We start from the raw sequence: 11,493 nt of genomic DNA on the forward strand, positions 1-11,493 counted from the left end.
ACTACCAGAAGTACAGGCTGGGTTTAGAAGAGGTTGTGGTACTAGGGATATTGTAGCTGATATTAGATGGATCTTAGCTGAAAGCAGGGAATCTGTGTTTCATTGACTATGCAAAGGCATTTGACTGTGTGGATCATAACAAACTGTGGCTGACTCTGAGAAGAATGGGAATCCCAGAACACTTGATCGTTCTAATGCGAAACCTATACTTGGCCCAGGAGGCAGTCATCAGAACAGAGCAAGAGAACAATGCATGGTTCAAAACTGGGAAAGGCGTACGCCAGAGATGTGTCCTATCTCCATACCTTTCCAACCTGCATGCAGAGCAGATTATCCGAGAGGCTGGGCTCTATGAGAAGAAATGTGGGGTCAAGATTGGTGGAAGATCTATCAACAATCTGCATTATGCAGATGACCCAACCCTGCTTGCTGAAACTGAGGATGGCCTGAAGCATGAGGTTCAATGTCAAGAAGACAAAGATTCTCACCACTGGACCAATTGGCAGCATCAGGATGGATGGCGAAGAGATTGAGATTGTTCACAGCTTTAGTTTGCTTGCCTCCTCAGTCAACACTCTTGGCACCAGTAGACAGGAAATTAAAATGTGTATTGCGATCGATTCTGTGACTGGAGCGGTGGGAATAAGTGCGTTTGAGATGGCTAGGTTGACACTGGATAGAACAGCATTTAGAGCTCTTGTACATAGGGTCGCTATGAGTCGCAAGCGACTCGATGGCACATAACAACAACAACAACATTGCGATGGGAAAGTCTGTTAGGCCATTAGAGCTCCCCTAACTACACTGACAGGAATAAACTTTTTAAAAATTTTACCTCACCTTAGTTTGCATACAAAACTAATACGCTTTGTGTTTCATTCATGTACACTGTCTTTCACATATTCCTTCATTCGCATTGTGTTTCATAGGATCATGTTTATACGCATTGTGTTTTATAAAATTCATCACCATTGATCCATGCCTACTATTACCCCTACCTTTGAGATCCCCATTGGATCTTTCCTAATTCCTCCACCTTCACCCATTGTCCACCAAACTCTGTCATCCCAGTGATTTTTCACCCCTGCCCCCACTCTACCCTCCCTATCCCCCTTTCCTTCTCCTTTTGCACTTTAACTAACATACATCTTAGTAGTTATCTCTCTATTTGTACACTAATAATCCTAATCAACTTTTTTAAGAGGTAGATTGTAGATGTATATGCCAGAATAACTCCAAACTCTCATTGAAGTACAAAGTTTTTTCTTGGAGGAAGGACACCCTAGAAAGACTTAATCATTAAACTCCATTAAAATGTTCATAACTTGACAACTAGAAGAGAGAAGGGAGACTGGAAGTAATCTTGGGTAACCGCCACTTGGGATAGTTTGGGTTTGGCTTTTTTTCCCTGTTTATAGTCATAAGACGTTTCTTAAATTTTAAAATGAGGCTCCTGTTTTAATTCAGGCATTTCTAATAAGTATTATTGGACTCTTCAATGATAAAAGAACATTATTTAAAATCTATGCTCTTATTATTCTAAACATAAACTATAAATGCATAGGATAATAACAGCTAACTTTTTCCCCTTAGTCATTCTCAGTCATTGTCCAGCTTTCTGATGCATAGCAAGTAATTGTGAAGACTATGGCCTGGGTTAGGTGCATCTTAGTCTCTAGATTGATAGCACTGCTCTTCAGTCTCTGGAGAGGTCCCTGACAGCAGATTATTCCCAGTGCAATTCATCTTTTTCTCACCCCTGATTTTGTTTTTTAAATTAAATTTAAAATAAAATTTTTAAGTTTTTTACAAAATTCATATATTTTCACACAGAATATTTCCCATTTCCTTTACCCACTCCACCCTCTCCACTCATCAAATTTTGATTTCCTGGCTACTGGTACCAAGAGCTTTGATTGTGGAGCCAAGTAAGCTGAAGCTATTAACAATCTCAATCTCTTCTCTGGAACATTCACCTTATACTAGACTCTAAATGCTGCATTGTTTTAATAGGCTAATTATCTCTTAAGAGCTCTACAAAACTAGTGTTTCTATTACTTCACTGTGCATCAAGGTTGTATCCTTTCTCCATACCTATTCAATCTGTATGTTGAACAAATAATTCACAAAGCTGGACTCTGTGAGAAGAATGTGGCATCAGGATTGGAGAAAGACTCATCAACAACTTGTGTTACCAGATGACACCACTTTGCTTGCTGAAAGTGAGAAGGATATAAAACTCTTGTTGCAGAAAATCAAAGACTACAGCGTTCAGTATAGATTACATGTTGACATAATAAAAACGAAGGTCCTCACCACAAGACCAATAGTCTACATTATGATAGATAGAGAACTGATGAAAACTGTCAATTATTTCCCTTCCTTGGATACAGTCAGGAGATCAGGTGACATATTGCATTGGATAAGACCACTATCAGGGACCTCTCCAAAATGTTAAAGAGCAATGATGTCAATTTGAAGACAAAGGTGCACATGATTCATGCCATGTTCTTCTCAATCACCAGCTATGCATCAGAAAGCTGGATGATGAATAAGGATGACAAAAGAATTACTGATGCCGTTGAGTTGTGGTACTGGAGAAGAGTACTGAATGTCCTATGGACTGCCTAAAGAACAAACAGCTATGTCATGGAAAAAATGTACTCAGAGTGCTCCTTGGAGGCAGAGTTGGAGAAGTTTTGTATTTTGTAGTTTGGATAGGTAGCTAGATGAGACCATTACTCTGAAGTGGACATCATGCTGGAAAGATAGAGGGTCAGCAAAAAAAAAGGAAGAACCCCAACATGGTAGATTGACATGATGACTTCAGCATTGGGCTCTATGTGTCAGAGTTGGTGAGGATGGCACAAGGTTCAGGTCACCTGTTCATAGGACACTACAAGTTTTACTCGACCACACCTAAGAGTAACAACAATGTAACACGTGATGGACAATTTATATCTGCAGAGAGTTCATATTGGTGGCCTAGCTGTAAGGAGCTGCACTGTCAGCACAAAAGTTACTGTTGTTGTTGTTGATTGCCTTCAAGTTGAGCACGACTCATAGTGACCCTATAAACAAAAGGCCTGAAGCACCTCTACAATTATCGACATTTATCAGAGTTCACAGGATTTACAGAGGCATGTTGTTTAGGAAGTGAATACCACTCCCACTTCCAAACCTCTCAAAGTATGTTATTGTTGTTATATGCCATTGAGTCACCTGAGATCTATAGAGACCCTATATAGAGCAGCTCTGAACCCTTCCCTGTCCTGAGCCAGTCTCACTAATTCTGACACACCAACCCCACTGCCCCAGTTACTGTATCAATTCATCTCATCTGGGGTCTTCCTCTCTTGCGTTGTCTGTCCACCCTTCTGAGCATGATGTCCTTCGCCAAGGACCAATCTCTCCTGGTCATGTGCCCAGAGTAAGTGAGGTGGAGCTTCAAAATTCTAGCCTCCAAGGAGAGACTTAGTTTCACCCTCTCTAAAACAGACCTATTTGTTTTCTTGACAGTCCATGGTATGTTCAAGACTCTTCTCCAGCACCACAACTCAAAGGCATTTATTCTTTTTCTGTCATCCTTAGTCATTGTCCAACTCTCTGATGCATAACAAGTAATTGAGAAGACTATGGCCTGGATTAGGCACACCTTGTCTTTATACTGACATCATTGCTCTTCAGCACTCTGGAGAGGTCCATGACAGCAGATTTTCCCAATGCAATTTGTCTTTTGATTTCCTGACTGCTGGTGTTAAGAGATGATAGTGGATCCAAGCAAGCTATACCTGCTAACAACCCCAATTTCTTCTCCATCTATTATGGTAATTCCAATTGGCCCAGTGGTGAGAATCTTTGTCCTCTTGATATTGAGCCTCAATCCATATTGAAGACTACAGTTCTTGACCTTTTGCAGCAAGTACTTCAGGTCTTCTTCAGTTTCTGCAAGTAATGTTGTGTCATCTGTACATTGTAGTTGGTTAATGAGTCATCCTCCAATATTGATGCCACACTGTTCTTCATAAAGCCCTGCCTCCCAAAAATTATCTGTTCTGCATACAGGTTGAAAAGGTATGGGGACGGGATGCATCCCTGATGAAGGGTTGAATTCACAGTCTGCTCTGTGAGATAAGGATGGATAATCTCTTCCCATGTAACTTACTGTCTCTGAAAACCCACTGGAGGATTAGCTTGGTCCCAATTCAATAGCACATAACAACAACATAACACATTAGAAGCACTTGTCACTAAGAGGTTGATAGTTCAAACATATCAGCTGCTCTGCGGGAGCAAAGATCTAAAGATCTGGTGCCATAAAGAATAAACCAAATGAACTCAGGGCAAACCTCCATTCAGTATCTTAGGCCTGAAATCTTGTTGAGAGGAGACAGCTTATCTCTCACCAGAGAAGCAATATGTGGATTCAAACAGTGATCTTTTTGCTGGCAGCCCAACATGGATTGTGCTATGCCACAAGTGTCCCTTTCCATAAAGATTACAGCCTAGGAAACCCTATGAGGCCGTTGTACTTTGTCATGTAGAGTCTCTATGAGTTGTACTTGATTCCATGGTATACAACAATATCACAGCATAACATATATGCTAAAATGAAGTTATCTCTCCCGGAGGTTTCGAGACAATTAGACTCTGTTGCTATGACAACAAATTTTTGCCAGAAGAAAATTCATTGAGAGCCTGAATTAAGGGGTTGTTCCAAGGTTCTGCTTTGTGTCAGTCTCAACAATAAACAAGAATCTATTGGTCTTGAAATCCTAGACTTTCCTGATGGAAGTCCTCAATAGTTGCATTACCAGAGCTTTAAAAATGGTAAAGTGAAATAAAACCAAACAACCTAGTGAAAATTTTCTGCCAAACACATTTTTATATTTTCAATAAGTAGAAATGTGACTAAATATAACCTACAAAAAGCTGGTTATATTTAGAAATGAACTTGTTTGTTGTTTTTTTCACCCAAAGTGCAATATCACACAAAGGTCTTAGCCTTTTCAAATAAGGAAAATGTCTTGCAATGGCTCTGTGTGGTCTCACCGTTTTCTGTGGGTAATCTCCCTCCCCCTCGCTACTTTCAGCCCAAGCTCAGAGAAGCAGGACTCTTTCTCTCTGGTTTGACCACAGAGCATTTTTAGTTGTTTTTGACACTATTGGAAGAGGGTGTAGGATAGTCAGCTAACAGTTTTCTCTAATTGTCATGCCTACTGCACAGAAACTCTGGGGAAGAAAAAAAAAATGATTGAAGCTCAAGTCACAAAACTCCTGGAAAAGGTGTGATGTCTGTCAGCTCCTCAAGAGTTAAGCTGCGTATCTTGCACTTCCAAAGCTAGTTGTTTTGCAAGAAGTCTTAGGTGAAAACAATGAGACAAAACTATGCTTTGTGAAAGACAATGGCATTCATTCAAATGCCTCTCAATTAGCTCTTTTATACAGGCAGTCTCATTTACTAGCATGTCTGACTTAACGTACATTTTAGCTGCAAACCAACTTCCCAACCCCCCTAGTGCCTATTTTATTAAAAATGTGAGGTACATACATAGCTCTTATCTTAAAAAGCAATGGATGTTACTTTTCCATAGGTAATAAAACCCTATTATTACTGAAGTATTACCTTTTAGTGTATCCAAAAGTATCCTTTTAAAAAAATTTGCCTGGGTTTTCTAATTGTATTTATTTAAAAATATTTTTTGGTTTTCATATAATATTCTTGATATTATGTGTCACACAAAGGCATGTGTGGTTCGAATCCGCCAGCTGATTGGTGGGAGAAGGATGGGCAATCTCATCCTCTGCAATTTACTACCTCTGAAAATCTACTGGAGTCTTGCTCTATGTTGGTTCCATCTTGAAGGCACAAAGCAACATGCCTAGAAAGTTATGCCATGTGCTAAGACAAACAACTAAGATAAAAGTTGTACAAATTTTACTCAAAGACAGATTTAGTAAGGGACTCATTCACAATCTAAGACTGACATGTACTCTCCTATTTTGTAGACTTATCTCTGTAATTATCCTCTTCTATTAGTTAATTTTGAGTAAGCTCAAACATATAAACAAAAAGACACCTTGCTGAAGTGGAGGGAGATGGAAAGAATTAAAGCAAAAGACATTTCTTTCCATTCATTCAGTCCTAAATGTTCACTTGCTAGAGAGATTGCTTCCAATCACATTTGCAGCACTTTATAGAAAGCTAAAAATGTCCCAGAAGTATATATTCCCAAATGCAGGCTTGAGGTTTAAAATAACTCATGTCTCTGCAAATGAGGCTGTCTTCACAATAGGAGACAAAGAAGAAATATTCTTTCTTTTCTTTGTTTACTTGTTGAACAGGAGTCTCAACAAAAATGTTAGAAATTATAGAGGGAAACAGCTTGCTAGATCTCTAGTCCATTTCTATTTCCATTTCCTTCAACATGCCCATCAAAAATTAATTCTTTCACATCTTAAATATGGTGGTAATAGTTATGCTTTTCACTTCCCAAGAAGCTGTTTCTACAATTCGTGACATTTTGTGGTCAGGACAGTCAAACTTTTGATCTGTGGTTCAAATTTACTGCAATTTAAGTTCACTGGGCTGTATATGCAGGAAACTGATAGTAAGAAGGTCATCTCAGGGAGACTAAGATGTTGGTGAAAAGAGAGGTTTATAAAGGGGAATGGCTAATCACAGAGTTTGATGTACTTGATGTTTCATGGAGGAAGATATATCAAAGTTCCCATCCTGATGAGTAGAAGCAGGGAGGTCCTGCTTGCCTGGGAACAACCTGTAAATAGAAGGTTCTTTACACAATCTGCATTGTCAAAAGCAAACATAACCAACCAACTTTAGGAGAATAGGAAAACCTGCTTCTGTGCTGAATGAAAAAGTCCCAGTTATTGAGTACAGTCTAGACTCATTAACTATAGACCATATTTTCAGATGCATTGTTCATAGAGTTGTAATGGGTCATACTTGACTCAGTGACACCACAGCAAGAACGTAGTACCTACTATGTTACCTCTTTTGCTAAACAGATAAACATTATCTTTAAGTAATAACTGTGTCCTTGGTTTCACCAAATTGTGTTTACAGAAATTAAAGCTATTATCACTGTAGCTGAACTACTCTATAAATATTACTAAGAAAATTGTTCCAGCTTTCTCCTTAAATTTGTTCTCTTCCTTCTATTAAGTAAAAATAACAAAACGTGAGTTTACAGTTATCAATGCAAGCAAAGAAAGAGGTTTATTAGAGGAAGTACTTTCCAAAGGAAGACATGGAAGAAGGCTGTGATAGCCCATATCTTGACTAACAAAAGAAGATGAGATTCTTTTATAGACTCTGAAGGTTAGGAAAAGGTATCATACTCATTTATGGAGAAGATGGGATTTTTAGTTAACCCAGCCAAAGGAAAAGATCACCATGTTTATTCATGAGAAAAGGACAGGTCTTCTGAGACTAGTTTATTTTAGGATGGTTAACAGCATAAGTAGCTGTTCTTTCAAAATAGCTGCCACCGGAGTCTTGTGGGGAACATGAACAGATGATCAAATGGATGCAAATAGGCATGATCTAGTAACAAATGCATGTGGCTTTAAGGATGGCCGCCTCCAGGTCCGTGTGATCGTCACAGAGCATACCCTTTCAAGATGGCTGCTCTCTTAAAAGTCATACAGGAGTTGCTTGCATGGCATCTGAAATCTCTTAGCAGAGTTAAAGTTTATTATGAAGGAACATTTGTATGTGCCTGTTGCTATTTGCTTTAGAGTCAGAACCAATTCATAGCTGACCCTCCAGCAGGTTTTCAGAGGTAATAAATCACATGGGAGGAGACTGCCCATGTTTCTCCCATGAAGCATCTGGTAGATCCATGCCATATACTTTATAACATTGGCTAAAAGCCACAAGGCAGCACATTACCAAAGCTGTCCTAACTACATTTTGCTACTAACCTGAATGATAGCTTTTTTACTTCCCCAGTATGGTTCTGTATGGTCTATGAGCTATTGCACCAGATTTTGGATCCAGCAAAGCAGTTAGATTGGTATAGAGATGAGTAGAAAGAGGTATGAGTACATGGGGACATGTCTGAACTCATAGGAATTGGTTTTGTCTTGTAGGTGCTATTGACAGGGACAGTTCCCCTTTGAGAATGTGATAAAGATCAGATATAGTTGCTCCTACAAGGCCCTTGTTCTTTACACATATTATACCTCAACATCAAGAAGACTCAAATCCTCACTGCTGGACCAATAGGCAACTCATGAGAGATGGAGAAAAGATTGAAATCATCAACAATATCATCCTGCTTGGATCCACACTCAACATCCTTGAACACTCAAGAAATCAAAAGCTGTATTATATTGTGAAAATATGCTGCCAAAGACCTCTGCAAGGTGCAAAGATACCCGTTTAAAGACTGATATGTATTTGATTCAACCCATGTTCTTGTAAGTTTCTTTTTATACATCTGAAAGTTGAACAATAACTAAAGAAGACAAAAGAAGAACTGACGCCTTTAAGTTATTGTGTTGGAGAAGCGTACTGAATATTTTTTTTTTACATTTTTCCAATAAGTCTTTATTATTAGTTAAGTCACAATTTAAGATTCCAGCAGAGAGGTAAGGTGGGCCAGTTCAGATCTTCCCAGGGAATGTGCCTTCCGCCCTGCAGTCACCCAGGCTGACACCCAGGACAGAGGGCAGAGGGACTTGTATACGTGCTGATAACCATTTACACAGGGAGACATCACCGCCTTTGGCAGTCATTGCCTTCTCGCAGCGGTGGAAATCTAAGTTTTGCCAGCAGTTCCTGGTTTGGTTCTGGTTGGGAAAGCGGCTATCAAAAGGGGCAGTTCGGTAGTTCTTGATTTTGGTCTTAATGTCTTCCGCCATGGTGGTGATTTCTAAAGACTCCCCTCAAAGCAGCGGTAGCTCAATGTGACCCTCAGAAGAGATGTCCGTGCGGGGAGTACTGAATATTTTATGGACTGACTAAAGAACAAATATGACTTAGAGAAAATACAACCTGAATACTCCTTAGTGCTGAGGATGGCAAAATTTTGTCTCACATACTCTGGGCATGTTGTTAGAAGGGATCAGTTCTTGGAAGAAGACATCGTTCTTGGAAAGGTGAAGGGTCAGCAAAAGAGAGGAAGACCCTCAAAAAGGTAGGCTGACACAATGATTATAGCAATTGACTTGAGCATATCAGAGATGATAAGGATAGCAGAGGATAGAGCAAGTTTAGATCCATTCTTCATAAGGTCACTACAACTATTAGTTGACTGGATGGCACCTACCAACATCTATAATGTCATAATGGGAAAGCTATGTAATGATCACCATGGTCTGATAAATAAACCAGCTCTTGGGTTTCTTTTTTCTTAGAAAGATAAACTTTTAAAAAAATTTATTTTATATTAGTTTACATACAAAATTTATCTACATTGTGTTTCATACTTTCCTTCATTCACATTGTGTTTCATACAATCATTCCCATACATTGTGTTTTGTACATTAATGCCCATTTAATTATGCCAACCATTATCCTATTTTTTCAGGTCCCCACCAGATCTTTCCCATTTCCTTTACCCACCTCCCTTCACCTGCCAAATTATGTGACCCTCTGATTTCTCCCCTGCCCATCCTCACACTTCTGCTCCCATCTCTTCCCTCCTTGGATCAACAGAAACTTTTTATTTGTTACCTTTCTAAAATAGCTCTTCTTGTTATGTGCTATTCAGTTGGAACCAACTCATCGCTGACCTTCCAGCAGGTTTTGAAAGGTGGTAAATTGCATGAAAGGAGATTGTCTTTTCCTCTCTTGTGGAGCAACGGGTGGATTAAAACTGTTGGGTTTGGGGTTGGAAGCAACTTCTTACCCACCAGTCGGTAAGCTGTGCTGCCAAATGAAGTTGTGTGGTTCAAATTCACTGGCAGCTCTGCAGGAGAAATATAGGCAACCTACTCAAGTGCAATTTACTGCTTCTGAAAAGCTCCTGGAGAGTCAGCTATGAGCCAGTTCCAATGGTACATAACAACAACAAGAAGAAAACAAGAAACAGCAATAGAAACAAGGCCAATAGAGTTCCCTAAAATAACTGTGGGAGGATTAATCCCACAGAATCCTTAATCTGACATGAAAAGAATTTCCCTAGGGTATGACCTGTAATACCTTTAATCTCACCAGAAATAAAAGGGAAGGAAAGCTAATTGACATGGAGGGACCTACATACCACCAAAAAATGTGGTCAAGTGTGCCTCTTTAGACCTGGACACCTGGGAGACAAATCTTATTGCACCAAGAAAGGCCAGAATACATAGAAGTATCAACAGAACTCTATGTCTATAGATGCTGAAGGAAAAAAGGACTTTCCTCCATAACTAACAAAGAGAGGGCAGGTCTTCCCATTGGGCTAACACTCTCGATTTTAAATTCTAACCTTCTAAATTATAAAAAAATAATAACTTTCTTAAATCTGCATTTGTGAAGATGACCCAACAGTGTAGAAATTATTAAATAATATAGATAATATCAACATGCAAGCAAAATCCTGCTGAAGATCATCCAGAAACACCTGGAACAGTAAATTAACAAAGAACTACCAGAAATACAAGCTGGGTTTAGAAGAGGTATGGCATTAGAGACATTATAAAAAATGTCAGATAGATCTTGGCAGAAAGCAAAGAGTACCAAATGAATGTCTATTTGTGTTCTATTGACTATGCAAAGACATTTGATTCTGTGGATCACAACAATTTTGGCTAACCTTGAGGAAAATGGGAATCCCAGGACAATCAGTTTTGCTCATGTGAAACCTATACTCAGCCCAGGAAGCAGTCATCAGAACAGAGCAAAAAACAGTGCACGGTTCAAATCAGGTAAGGAGCACAGAGATGCATCCTTGTCCATACTTTTTTTTATATATGCAAAACAGATCATTTGGGAAGCTAGACTTTATGAGGAAGAATGACATCAAGATTGAAGGAAGACTTATAAACAATCTGTGTTACACAAATGACACAACCTTGCTTGCTAAAATGGAAGAGGACCTCAAGTGCTTGCTGCAGAAGGTCAATGACTGTAGTCTTCAACATGGATTGAAGCTCAACATCAAGAAGACAAAGATTCTTACCAGTGGGTCAACTAACAGCACCATGATGGACAGAGAAGAAATTGAGGTTGTTAACAGTTACAGATTGCTTGGCTCAATACTCTTGGCACCAGCAGTCAGGAAATCAAAAGACAAATTGCACTGGGAAAATCTCCTGTCAGGGAACTTTCCAGAGTACTGAGGAGCAATGATGTCAGTCTGGAGACTAAGGTAGACCTGATTCAGGACATGGTCTTTGCAATTACTTGCTATGCATCAGAGAGCTGGATAGTGACTAAAGACTACAGATGAATTGATGTCTTTGAGTTGTGGTGCTGGAGAAGAGTCTCGAGCATACTGTGGACTACCAAGAAAATAAATAGGTCTATCTTGGAGAGGGTGA

The 11,493-nt window shown here is 39.3% G+C and overlaps 1 pseudogene; it reads right to left on the minus strand.

The window, feature by feature from the left end:
* Positions 1-8,631: 8,631 nt before the first annotated feature.
* On the minus strand, positions 8,632-8,889 carry LOC102858279 (annotated as a pseudogene).
* Positions 8,890-11,493: the final 2,604 nt, after the last annotated feature.

The sequence above is a fragment of the Elephantulus edwardii genome, unplaced genomic scaffold (assembly GCF_000299155.1).
Source record: "Elephantulus edwardii isolate Elephantulus edwardi_28Jun2011 unplaced genomic scaffold, EleEdw1.0 scaffold00013, whole genome shotgun sequence".
NCBI classification, from domain to species: Eukaryota; Metazoa; Chordata; class Mammalia; order Macroscelidea; family Macroscelididae; genus Elephantulus; species Elephantulus edwardii.